This window comes from Symphalangus syndactylus, chromosome 5 (genome assembly GCF_028878055.3).
Source record: "Symphalangus syndactylus isolate Jambi chromosome 5, NHGRI_mSymSyn1-v2.1_pri, whole genome shotgun sequence".
NCBI classification, from domain to species: domain Eukaryota; kingdom Metazoa; phylum Chordata; class Mammalia; order Primates; family Hylobatidae; genus Symphalangus; species Symphalangus syndactylus.
Genome location: NC_072427.2, coordinates 59216249 through 59230067, shown reverse-complemented (window position 1 = coordinate 59230067; position 13819 = coordinate 59216249). Strand labels below are relative to the sequence as shown.

At 41.2% G+C, this 13819-nt stretch overlaps 1 protein-coding gene across 6 annotated transcripts in view; it reads left to right on the top strand.

Moving 5' to 3' along the window:
- The window catches only part of KATNBL1 (katanin regulatory subunit B1 like 1), a 66072-nt gene that overhangs the window by 22168 nt on the left and 30085 nt on the right, over positions 1-13819 (top strand). For 2 of the 6 annotated variants that reach the window (XM_055278605.2, XM_063639074.1), the window contains exon 2: positions 9099-9277. The exons of the other annotated variants lie outside the window; for them this stretch is intronic. The gene's annotated coding sequence lies outside the window, so the exon portion shown is untranslated. The remainder of the gene's footprint in view (positions 1-9098; positions 9278-13819) is intronic. 6 annotated transcript variants of the gene reach the window in all.

Below are 13819 nucleotides of genomic sequence, written 5' to 3'. Positions count from 1 at the left end.
ATTTTACAGGTGGCTTGGTCCTGCTGTGATTTATCTTTGGTAGAAGTGGGGGACTGGAGAGAGAAATATTGTATTTCAGAGGAAAACTGTAGTATTAGATTACCTTTGATTCCTGAGTGGCCATGTTGTTATAGGATCTCGGGGGTGTCGATTTTTCTGGCCAGAACCTCTGTGGCTGCAGTGCCTTTGCCCAAGTTCTTGTCCTGTGTCCAGGAAGAATGAGGTATACAGACAAGTGAAGGGTAAAGAAGAATTTTATTTAGTGTTAGAACAGCTCAGAGGAGTGGGTAGCTCCTCTCTGTAGGCAGGTCGTCCAGTTGAGTGTTCAGCTCTTAGCAGAGAAGAGGCCCTGGAGAGAGTGGCTCCTCTCTGTAGTTAAGTCATTCTGATATCTCTGCAGGTCTCTGAAGCGCTCAGCAGATAGGGCAGCTTCTCTCTTCCGCTGGGTCGTCTCTGCAGCATTCAACGGATTCGGTACTCCTCTCTGCAGCTGGTGGTCCCATCTTCTCTGGCTAATCAGCAGAGAGGATACTTCACTCTGCAGCTAGTCATCCTCTCCTGTCATCTCTCTGCCATCTTTGTCCTCTGGCATCCTCTGCCCTGCTGTGGCTGAGCCCAGGGCTTTTGTGGACCTCAGAGGGGAGGAAGTACATGCCAGTTGGTCCATGGGCTGCCATGGGTGGGCCCGGAAGAGGCACCACGAGTCCCCATTCTTGTCCTTGGGACTGGCAGCCCAGCCCCCTTCCTTCAGGTCCTCCCTGGCCTGAGGGTGGGGCCTTACTGGGGACCCTGCCCCCTTCCATCCAGGACTCTTGTCTATCTCCCGCTGCCATTCATGGCCCTGGGGCTTGGCCCCAGCCCTGCTCTCAGATCAGAGCAGGTGCTGGGAGCAGAGAGAGGCCAGGCAATGGGAGCAGACACCCCTGAGCCTACAGGGACGGTGAGGGGGATCCTTCCTGGGGCGCCCAAGGGTGTAGACTGCAGAGATGCCCTGGTCCTGTGCCTGGGAGGGCAGCCGCAGCTATACAGGGGAGCTCCCACCCCGCCAGTTTGGAAGAGGCAGGGCTCCCGCCTGTCCCCAGCTCCTGCCTGCTTCCTGGAGAAGGAGGCCCAGGTCTGCAGCCACGGGTGCGGTGGCTGCAGCTGCACCCTGAAAGGCAGACCTGCCTCTTCCTGGCTCCCCACAGAGCACAGGGAGGCTGGGATCCACAGCTGCAGTTTGGGCGGCTGTAGCCCACCTGGGCGGGGCTCCTGCTTGCTCAGTAAAGCAGGAGACTTGGGTCTACAACTGCAGCGGCATGGGGACCTCCTGTCCCAACTCAGAAGGGGCGGGGCTCCCACTGGCTCCATGGAATGTGCAGCCCCAACTGGTCTCCCCTGCTACAAGTGGCATGATGGCAGCAGCCACTGTCATCAGTGTGGTCACTCATGGTATCTAGTTGCCTACAATGCCCCTCCTCAGCATGAAGCAGCCAGAAAGATCAATGACCAGACTCTTCATGATTGAGGGACTAATAAATAGAAAGGAGGGTACTGAAACGGCCCAATTGTCCCATAGAAGTGATGTTTATGGTTTCTTTGAATAAACATAGACATTGACCCTCCTGGTCTTAAAACATTGAGAAAGTAACTCTTGTCTTATGTGAATTCCTTTCTCAGGAAACCAACCAGCAGGCCTCTCAGACAGTATCATGGAGCTAAAACTTACCAGATCATAGCATCTGGGCAATGAGACACCAGACCCCTTATCTGTCATGATTGCCCAAGTGGCCACCTGCTTCCTGTTGTCCAACTCTTCTTTCTTACCCCTCCCTAATTCCTGTTTTCCTGCATGTAGTTACATTTCTTCCTTGCTATGTAAACCCCTGATTTTAGTTGATCAGGGAGATGGATTTGAGGCTGATCTTCCATTTCCTGAGCTGCAGCACCTGATTAAAGCCTTCTTCCCTGCATTGTCTCAGTGATTGGCTTTCTGTGTGCCAAGCATCAGGACCTAGACCAAACCTCTGCTGTTCTGGTAACAGTATTTTGAGTGTGATGATATTCATTGTTCACTGGAGGTTATATATCTATAGGTATACATTCATATTAACTAATAATCATTGATTTACAATTTACATTGCATACATAAATATATGAAATGCAGTTGCTGCCCAAGAGAAGTTTTGCAGTCTATTTGGCAAGAGGAGACACACCTGGATTAGTTAGTGCCCAGTGATATCTTGCCTTTAGGCCTTCAATTATTTGTAGATTGTTAAGTCTTAAACTGTGCAGTATTCACTAAGTACAAAAAGAGACAGTGAAGGAAGAAATCAACGAAGACAAGGATCTAGAGTCCTTCAGAGGCCGGCACAGTGGCACATGCCTGTAATCCCAGCACTTTGGGAGGCCAAAGCAGGCAGATCTCTTGAGCCCAGGAGTTTGAGACCAGCCTGGGCAACATGGTGAAACCCCGTCTCTACAAAAAATACAAAAATTAGCTGGGCATGGTGGCAGGCACCTGTAGTCCCAGCTACTTGGGAGGGTGAGGTGGCAGGATCACTTGAGCTTGGGAAGTCAAGGCTGCAGTGAGCTGTGATCATACCATGGCACTCCAGCCTAGGCACAGAGCGAGACCCTGTCTCAAAGAAGTGTTTCAAAGAGGAAGATTTGAACTCAAGTCATCAAGAGAGGCTATGATGAAGTAGAAAGGAAGGAAGGAGAAGTTTCAGAGAGAAGAAACATTTTGTTTTAATAAAAATGAAACATGGCCGGTTGCGGTGACTCACGCCTGTAATCCCAGCACTTTGGGAGGCCGAGGTGGGCAGATCATGAGGTCAGGAGATCGAGACCATCCTGGCTAACAAGGTGAAACCCATCTCTACTAAAAATACAAAAAATTAGTTGGGCGTGGTGGCGGGCACCTGTAGTCCCAGCTACTCGGGAGGCTGAGGCAGGATAATGGTGTGAACCCAGAGGCGGAGCTTGCAGTGAGCCGAGATCGCCACTGCACTCCAGCCTGGGTGGCAGAGCGAGACTCTGTCTCAAAAAAAAAAAAAAAAAAAGAAACATTAGGAGAGACAGGAAGTATTAATACCAAAAGCTGTGTTTAAGGATACTTACAATGAGTTTAGGGGTTTCTTTTTTTCTTTTTTTTTTTTTTTTGAGATGGAATGTCACTCTGTTGCCCAGGGCTGGAGTGCAGCGGTGCCATCTCGGTTCACTGTGGCCATCTCAGCTCACTGTAGCGTTGGCCTCCCAGGTTCAAGTGATTCTGCTGTCTGAGTTTGCCGAGTGGCTGGGACTACAGATGCGCACCACCACGCCCAGCTAATTTTTTTTTTTTTTTTTTTTTGAGATGGAGTCTCGCTCTGTCACTCAGGCTGGACTGCAGTGGCGCCATCTTGGCTCACTGCAAGCTCCGCCTCCCATGTTCACGCCATTCTCCTGCCTCAGCCTCCCAAGTAGCTGCGACTACAGGTGCCCGCCACCACGCCCGGCTAATTATTTTGTATTTTTTCAGTAGAGACGGGGTTTCACCGGGTTAGCCAGGATGGTCTCTATCTCCTGACCTCGTGATCCACCCACCTCGGCCTCCCAAAGTGCTGGGATTACAGGCGTGAGCCACTGCGCCCCGCAATTTTTTGTGTTTTTAGTAGAGATGGGGTTTCACCATGTTGGCCAGGCTAGTCTTGAATTCCTGACCTCAGTTGATCCACCCGCCTCGGCCTCCCAGGGTGCTGGAATTAAGGCATGAGCCACTGCACCCAGCCGAGTTTAGGAGTTTCTACCTTTTTCCCTCTGCTTCCTGTAAAAGATTTAATGTGGTAGTTTCTTAAGTTTTTGCCCTCTTCTCATAAATGGAATCGCTTGATCTCTGCATGGCATTCTTATGTTAGTACTCTGCCAAACTTTGCCTACCACTTTGAAATCACTTTGAACATCAAAATATTCTCTTGGGTTTTAAGAATTTCGTAATTATTTATTCCCCTTTCTCTTTATTGTAGTTTCCTCCTCTATTAAAAAATAATTGTATTTTATTGTCTGCAGGTTTTTCTTTCTTTTGGAGTGAGGCAAGGTAAATACATAAACGCCTTTAATAAATTTAAAAAAGTGAGACTCAGCTGTTTCCAAGGTTATAGAGCTAGTTAAGCGGGAAAGCTGGGAATTTGAATATGGATCTGTTTAACCTAATCTTTTTAGCTGCACCAGCCTTTAAAAATTTGGATGAGTCTTTAATTTTTTACCCAGATTGTAAGTTGTGATACCTACCTGCATAGTAAGTAGAAAGCTTTCCAGAGAGCTGGAAGGGGCAGGAGGAACCTGGAGGCCTTTGCAAATTAAGTTTTAACTCCCATTGGCTTGACAGCACTTACCCCACATCATTGCATGCAAAGGGTACAGAGGGCATCCCCAGTCTGCAGGGTCAGACCCAGCCCACACAGCTGAGAGGAGCAAACAAAACCAGTAGAGCTGGCCTTGGTAGTCGCCAGTCAAAATGAAAATTCCGGATACTTTGAGGAATGTTTCTGGCACCTCCAGGATTGAAGAGTAACCAGTTTCCTGGAGACGAAAGAATGGATGTGGGCCAAGGGGCGCCATATTTCTCAGCTCTGTCAAGCAAATGCCAAGTATCCAAGGAGTCTAGTGAAAAGCCATGGATAGCATGTTCTCTGTGCCCCAATTTATTTTTGAGTCAGATTATTGAGGTATCATACCTTTCCATGAGTTTTGGCAGTTGTGTAATTACAACCACAATCAAAATACAGAACATGTCCCTCTCCTCAAAAAGTTTCCTCTTATCCTTTTGTAGTCAGCTTCCTTCCCTGTCTCTGGCAATCACTGATATTTTTCTTATCCATATTTATTTTCTAGAATGTCATGAAAATGAAGTTGTGTAATATGTAGGCTTTTAAATCTGGCATCTTTCACTTAGTATAATGCATTTGAGACTTACCCAGGTTGTCATGTCTATTGGTAGTTCATTCTTTTTTATTGCTGAGTAGTTAGTCATTTGTATAAAAAAAAATCATGAATAAATCAGTCTAGGATGGTAAACATTTACCTCAGGTGGGGTGAACATACATCCCAACATTCCTGGGACTGATCTGATTTATGCCTATCGTCCCAGGATAATTTTTAATAGTAACTCCTTTCACTCTCAAAAGTGTCCTAGTTTGGATGATAAATTCTATGGTCACTCTAAATGAGGGCATACCAAGATGTGATTATATTTCATTTGCTTTATAATGCTGTCATATTTGCCTTCTAGAACACCATAATTGTATATATTTATATTTCTTATAAGTATTATTGGTGATAATAGCAGTAATAACTTATGTGTAATCTCATTTTGATTTTCACAATATTCTCATTTTGCATTTGAGAAAACAGATTTAGAATAGAATAAATGACCTGCCAAAAATCATGAGCTAGAAAGTGATAAAAACTGCATCGCTTATACATTCAGCCCTTAATCTCTCGTATTAATTGGGAGGCATTACAGTGTGTTCGTTAAGAATATAGGCAATGGAGACAGAACACCTGGGTTCCAGTGCAGACTCTTACTTGTTTTCGTTGTTTAATCTTGGGCAAATTATTTAATCTTTTTATGCCTTTATTTTCTTACCTATAGAAAGAGGATAATATGTCTTCAGTGCCTACACCTGGCATACGGTAAATTTTTGATAAAGTCTATCTGTTATTTTTAATGATACTGTTAACACCATCATAGTGGAATCTTTCCCCAGCAAAATCCTTTCTCCTCCCCATCCATATACATACATACATATATATATATATATGTATATATATATATATGTGTATATATATATGTATATATATATATGTGTATATATATATATATATATATATACACACACACACACACACAGGAATGTTTTGTGTTTTCTCCATTCTAATTTAAAAAATTAATTATTAATTTTCAATAGTAATGTCTCTAATTATGAAGACCTTCAATATTTAAGAGGTGAAAGATTAATACAATCTGAAGAGAAACAAGAGTATGTCTTTGATATTTAGATAAATAGTTTAGTCTTGGTGTAGCAAATCAATTCCAAAAACTATGTTTCTTGGAAATCTACATTTTTCAAATTTTATATGTATCTGCTAAAATAAAAATAAGATAGGATGATGGCTAAGTCTGGGAATCACGGAGTAAAATTGTGCCAACTTCTTAGGGCCTTTTTAATATATTTAAATTCCAGGAAATAGTTTAATGTGCAGCATATCCAAATGTGCTTGAACACAATAAAGCATCCATTAAAATCTACAGCACTACTTCGGAAATTCTGTAGTAGTATTTTACCATGAACACTATAGGTAATGATTGTATAGGATGATTTCCAAGGACCAGGAGAAGACTGGTGGCAGGAAAATCAAATAATTGTCATGGTGATTTAGGCTTGAAGTTATGGGGCTATAGTTCTGACAGTGGAAGAAGGAAGATCTGAATGGATCTGTGAAATATTTTTAAGGAAGGTTTTTTGTTTGTTTTGCATTGGTTTGGTTTGTTTTGGAGACGGGTCTCACTCTGTTGCCTAGGCTAGTATCGAACTCCTGGGCTCAAGTGACCCTCCCAAAGTGCTGGGATTACAGATGTGAGCCACTGTGCCCTGCCTGAAGATTTGAGAAAACTTGGTGATTTATTAGAAGGAAGGAGAAAGGAGTCAAAATAACTCCCATGTTTCCAGTCTGAGAGAATTTTGCCAGTCATTTCAAATGTGATAGCTAGGAAGGGCAGCAAGTTGGTTTGACATTGAAGAGATTTAGATGTGTTGACTTGGACCTAGCAGTGGCTGACCCAGGAGCCAAATACAAAGAAATTAAGGAAGACCTGGGTTGAGAGAAATAACTGAAGCCATGAAAGCATATTTCTTCAATTTTAGTAGAGAGAGGAGCTGCTGGAGGAAAAGGAACCAGAAAAATGGTAAGGGAACAAGGAGAGTCAGAACATCTGTGTCGTATGAACAGAAAGAGTCAGGGAAGGGCCATGAAGTGACGAAAGAGCTAAATGGTGATGAAGAATGAGCGATGTCTTTAGAGTTGGCTTGGCTGACTTTGATGAGCATCATCAGTTCTATAAAGGCTCCTATATAGGTTTAATTCAAGATGCACTTTTTTTTCAGATGAGAGAGCAAAATAAAAGCAAGATTACAAAGAGTTAAAGAGAAAATGGAAGCTAAAAAGCACGCATTGTAGAAATTTGGCAGGAAAGGGAAGCAGAGAAAGAGTATAGGAGTTGATTGTGGAAATCTGATCATGTTTGAAAGCAGAAGGGAGGAATAAGTTCAAAGGGAGAAATCAAAGATTTTTAAAAAGGGTTTGTGGAAGCAAAGTCCAAATTGAGGTGAGAAAGCAAGAACTGAGAAAGTTAGATGAAGCTGTCCTAATTTTGGAAAAGTTAAAATAGATTCTTCTTATAAAATATTACCTCCATGTATTGGCATGTCCACCTTTTTTGCTTGTTTACTATAAGGGAGTTATACGATTAAACCATGTTTTATAAGACAGTGATCTCATCTTCTGGAGGCTGAAGTGAGGCCAGCCTGAGCAACATATGAGACTTTATCTCTTAAAAAACAAACAAACAAAAAATACTATTGCTATGGTTTCAATGTGCGCTCCAGAGTTCACATGCTGGAAACTTAATCCCCTATGCGACAGTGTTGAGAGGTGGGACCATTAAGAGGTGATTAGGTCATGAGGGCTCTGTCATGAATGGATTAGTATTTTTATCATAGGAGCAGGTTCATTATTGTTAAAGTGGGTTTGTTATAAAAGTAACTTTGGCCCTTTTGCTTTCTGTTTTGCCCACTTACCCTTCTACCTTCCACCATGGGATGAGGAAGCAAAAAGGCCCTTGCTAGATATGGGCCCCTCAGTCTTGGACTTCCAAGCCTCTAGAACTATACAAAATAAACCTCTGTTCTTTATAAATTACCCAGTCTCAGCTATTCTGTTGTAGTAGCACAAAACGAGCTAAGACAACCATTATTTTTGGACTTTGCTCCACTTCACAAAACAGCCTTTGAAAATAGTCTTTTTAATATTCCATTGTAAGCACCAGTCCCATTGAGATCAGCCTTGGCTTTCTTAGATCCATTCTTATCACCTTCTTTTTTTAACCTGATCTGTATTGCATTTTGAAACATAACTACAGATAATACTGTGGTTATTGAAATACTGCACATATTGAGAGTCTGGCAACTGAATTTAGGAGGAAAGGAGGAAGGAATCAGTACGTACAGGCCCTAAAGATTATCCCAGAAAAATCTCATGTTTACCTTCTCTTCTTCTCTCCTTCACTGAAATCCTTTTTTTTTTTTTTTTTTTTTTTTTTTTGAGACAGAGTCTCGCTCTGTCACCCAGGCTGGAGTGCAGTGGCATGATCTCAGCTCACTGCAAGCTCCGCCTCCCGGGTTCACGCCATTCTCCTGTCTCAGCCTCTCAAGTAGCTGGGACTACAAGCGCCCACCACCATGCCCGGCTAATTTTTGTATTTTTAGTAGAGACGGGGTTTCACCATGTTAGCCAGGATGGTCTCGATCTCCTGACCTCATGGTCCGCCCTCCTTGGCCACCCAAAGTGCTGAGATTATAGGTGTGAGCCACCGCACCGGGCCCACTGAAATTCTTGAAGAAAAAAGTTCATGTTCACCCTTCCCTTTCATTTTTTACATGGTAGCCACCTCATGGGAAAACTTGTGATAAGGCCCCATGAATCTCCTGGTGGGCCTTAGTAAAGAGAGGAAAAGGCTACCCATGTTAGATGAAGGAAGGGGATGGTAGATAGCTTATAGCTTATGTTCACCTGTCCACCTGTTGTTATCTCCTCAGAAAAATTAGTACAGTCATATTATTTGGCTTCAGTATGCTGTTTAAAGTTGGTTATTCGGATTGAAAATGTTTATTCTAGTTGAGAACAAATTGAATTCAATTAACGAAAATAGAAATGTGGTTGAATGGCATGGATTCTACGTCCTGTGATCTGCTATTAACTGTCTTTGGGTTAGTTACTTGACATCTCTGGGTTAAAAAAAAATAGGCTAAAGCTTTTACGTTCTAAAACCCTTTTATTTCTTATGTATTGTATTATAGTGGTTATAAACTGTTTTCAACTTCAAGATTCTTGAGAGATAACTACACATACCCTTTGCCATAGTGGGAATGACTGTGTAGTAGTAACTGGAGGAGAAAGTTTCTTTGTACACAACTATGCTTTGATTTTCAAGAGGAGAAATGAAATTGCCTCGTGAAATTACAGAGTTAAATACAATGTAAGTGATAAATATATTGTAGTATATTAATGGAAAAAGAAAGCTTAACTTGATCTTGAGCTGTAACTTAAGGTGTTACAAACAAAAGTCTAGACGTGTTCCATTCCTGTATGATGAGTTTTTCTCATTATTTTAAGTAGATGTGGAGTATGTGAACACTTCGAGCTGTTTAATCTTTTTTTTTTTTTTTTTTTGAGACAGAGTTTCGCTCTTGTCACCCAGTCTGGAGTACAGTGGCTCGCTGCAACCTCTGCCTCCCAGGCTCAAGTGATTCTTCTGCCTCAGCCTCCCAAGTAGCTGGGATTACAGGCATGCACCACCATGCTCAGCTAATTTTATATTTTTAGTAGAGAGGGGATTTGCACCACCATGCTCAGCTAATTTTATATTTTTAGTAGAGAGGGGATTTCACCATGTTGGTCAGGCTGGTCTCAAACTCCTGACCTCAAATGATCCACCCGCCTCGGCCGCCCAAAGTGCTGGGATTACATATGTGAGCCACCGCTCCCAGCCTAGAGCTGTTTAATCCTTTGATTTGGCAGTCATTGTAGTAGATTATATAGAAAGATCCCTTTTCATTTTTCTGGTAGGTGATAGCTACTATGTAAAGAGAATTTATCCCTCCAATTCCTTCTACATGCTTCTGTTTTTCTACCTTCTCAGGACAATACCCTAAGGGTATTAGCAAACATTGTATTGTCTTTAAGAAAATATGCACTATATCCAATGTTCAGGATAGTTATACACAGTTAGTATATTGGCCCCTTTTCAGTCTTTTATTCTCTTAAGACCTTATTTCTTTTGTTCCTTTTTTTTTTTTTTTCATTAAAAGGCTATCATTGCCAGTTTCTATGATCACTGTCTTCAACCCTTAGTACCATTCCAGGTTCTTCACTTTTTTGTGTATTATCAAATAGCACTTCAAAAGCACATAGAGGCCTGACCATTGCTTTAAACTAGTTTTAGTTACATTGTCAAATGCTCTTGGTGGAAAAGGGATAATCCTGTATTGTTACCCCAACAAAGGTGCTGTCAAATATATGAGATATGAAACAAAATGGAATTTGTAGTGTATAAATCCTTTGCAATGAGACTTTACCATTACAATTATGATTTCCTTCACTCCTTTTAAAGCTTTATTGAAGTATAATTTATATACCATAAAATTCACCTGTCTTAAATGTACATACCAAAATGTTACAATTTACTGATTTTAACTATATTGTAAGTGTACACAGAACTGTGCAGTTGTCAACCCCAGTATAATTTTAGAACATTTCCATCATCCCAAAAAGAAACCTTGTGCCTATATATAATTATTCCCACTCCCATCCTAGCCTAAGACAACCATGAATCTACTTTCTATCTCTATAAATTTTATTTTTATAGACATTTTCATTTAAATTGAATCATGTAATATGTGGTCTTTCATGTTTGGCTTCTTTCACTTAACACAGTATTCAAACATGTTGTATACGTATTGGTACTACTTTTTTTTTTTTTTTTTTGAGACGAAGTTTCACTCTTCTCACCCAGACTGGAGTGCAACGGCGTGATCTGGGCTCACTGCAAACTCCACCTCCTGGGTTCAAGTAATTATCATGCCTCAGCCTCCCAAGTAGCTAGGATTACGGGTGCCTGCCACCACACCCAGCTTATTTTTTTTCTATTTTTAGTTGAGAGGGAGTTTCACCACGTTGGCCAGGCTGGTTTCGAACTCCTGACCTCAGGTGACCTGCCCACCTCGGCCTCCCAAAGTGTTGGTATTACAAGCATGAGCCACCACACCTGGCCACTTCATTCCTTTTTGTTGCTGAATGATATTCCATACAGATACACCACATTTCGTTTATTCATTCAGCAGGTGATGGACATTTGGGTTGTTTTTTGCTTTTTGGCTATTGTGAATAATGTTGTTATAACATTTGCATACATATCTTTGTTGGGATATATGTTTTTGTTTCTTTTGCATTTTTATGTAGGAGTAGAGTTGTTGGATCATATGATAAATCTGTATTTAATATTTTAAGAAACTGCCATTTTCTCACCCAGGCTGGAGTGCAATGGTGCGATCTGGGCTCACTGCAACTTCCGCCTCCCGGGTTCAAGTAATATTTGGAAAATACATTTTCCAAAGTTTGAATGTATTGTTACATTCCCATAGTAATGCGTGAGGGATCCAGTTCTTCCACATCTTTCTCAACATTGTTATTGTCTGTCTTTTTTAGTATAGCCATTCTAATGGTTACGAAGTATTATCTCATTGCTTGTGCAACAGGTTTGCAAGTAGTTTTGACTTGCATTTTATAATGACTAATGGTGTCAAGTCCTTCATTCTTAAAAAGTTTTAGAAAACTATTTTAGCCTATGAAGAAGTAAACATGTCTCCCATATGAAAGGGTGCAGACTATGTACATTATCATCTAGAGAAAAAAATAATTTTATAGATTCTTTAAAAACACATACAGGTTGAATATTCCAAATCTAAAAATCCAAATCTGAAATGGTCCAAAATCCAAGGCTTTTTGAGCACTGAAATATTTTGAGCACTCAACGGGAATGCTTACTGAAGCATTTGGGATTTGGGATTTAGGGTGTGTAACCAGTAAGTATATAATGGACATATTTCAAAATCTGAAAAAATAGAAGATCCAAAACACTTCTGGTTCCAAGCATTTCAGGATTTCAGGTAAGGGATACTCAACCTGTATGTACATATATGTTATATATGCCTGTGTGTGTGTGTGTGTGTGTGCACGTGTGTGTGTGCGTGTTGCTTATTTTATATTTGTATTATATTATTTTTATTGTAATGGAATCTTAGTATGTTGCCCTGGGTGGTCTTGAACTCCTGCACTCAGGCAATCCTCCTGCCTTGTCAGCCTACCACAGTGCTAGGATTACAGGCATGAGCCACCACCCTGGCCTGCTTTTTAAAAGTTATTATTTGTGGCCAGTCGCAGTGGCTCATACCTGTAATCCCGGCACTTTGGGAGGCCGAGGTGGGTGGATCACTTGGGGTCAGGAGTTCAAGACCAACCTTGCTAACATGGCGAGACCCTATCTCGACTAAAAATAGAAAAATTAGCTGGGTGTGATGGCGGGCACCTATAGTCCCATCGAGGCAGGAGAATCGCTTTAATGCGGGAGGCGGAGGTTGCAGTAAGCCGAGATCGTACCACTGCACTCCAGCCTAGGCGAGAAAGCAAATTAAGAAAAAAAAAAAGTATTTGCATGATACTTTTTTCCCCCCTTCCTTTTACTTTCTGCATGCCTACACCATTATTTTTGAAGTGAGTTATTTGTGGACAACATATAATTAGGTCATGTTTCTGAATTTACTCTGTCAGTCTCTGGCTTTTAATAAACTAAGTGACTTTTAGACCATTTACATATAATACAGTTATCAGTATGTCAGAGCTTAAGTCTATCATTTTATTTTTTGTTTTCTGTTCTCTCTGTTCTTTGGTTTCCCTGGCTTTATATGCAGGTTTGTTATTTTGTTTTGTTTGCCTTTCTCCAGGTTATGTAAACACGTTTCTCATTCCATTTTGATTTCCCTATAGTGTTTTTAAGTATAATTCTTGATACAGCTTTTTCAGTGATAGCTCTAGTTATTACATTATACATACATATCACAGTCTACTTATGTTGTCATTTTACCAGTTTGAGTAAAATGTAGAAATCTTACCTCTTTTTATGTCCTTTTAACCTCCACCACTTATCCTATAAAAGTCTTAATTAGTTTCTTTACCTGTATTTTGAACAGCATCAGATAGTGTTATAATTTTTACTTCAACAATGAAACATAATTTGGAAAACTCAAGAATGAAAGTCTATTGCATTTTCTTATATTTTTGCTCACTATTTTCTTTTTTTTTTTTTTTTTTTTGAGACGGAGTCTTGCTCTGTCACCCAGGCTGGAGTGCAGTGGCGCAATCTCGGCTCACTGCAAGCTCCGCCTCCCGGGTTCACGCCATTCTCCTGCCTCAGCCTCTCCGAGTAGCTGGGACTACAGGCGCCCGCCACCATGCCCGGCTAATTTTTTTTTGTATTTTTAGTAGAGACGGGGTTTCACTGTGGTCTCGATCTCCTGACCTCGTGATCCGCCCACCTCGGCCTCCCAAAGTGCTGGGATTACAAGCGTGAGCCACCGCGCCCGGCCTTGCTCACTATTTTCTGTCTCCCTGGTGTTCCTAGATTTCTTCTTTCATCATTTGTTTGTTTGTTTGTTCATTTGTTTTGTTTGGCTAAAGAGAACTTCCTATAGTCATTCTTTTAAGGTAGATCTGCTGGTAACAAATTCTCTTAATTTTCTTTCATCTGAGATTGTCAGTTTTCTTTTCATTCCTGAAGGATATTTTTACTGAACGTAGGATTCTGGGTTGACACTTCTTTTCTTATAGCACTTGAAAAATGTGCCATTCCTTCTAACTATTCCCCAATTGTCTCCATCTCCTCTCTAATTAACACCAGGTATTTATTATAAATTAATTTCATAATTTCTTTCCTCATGTATTCTGATGTATACCAGTTTTCCTC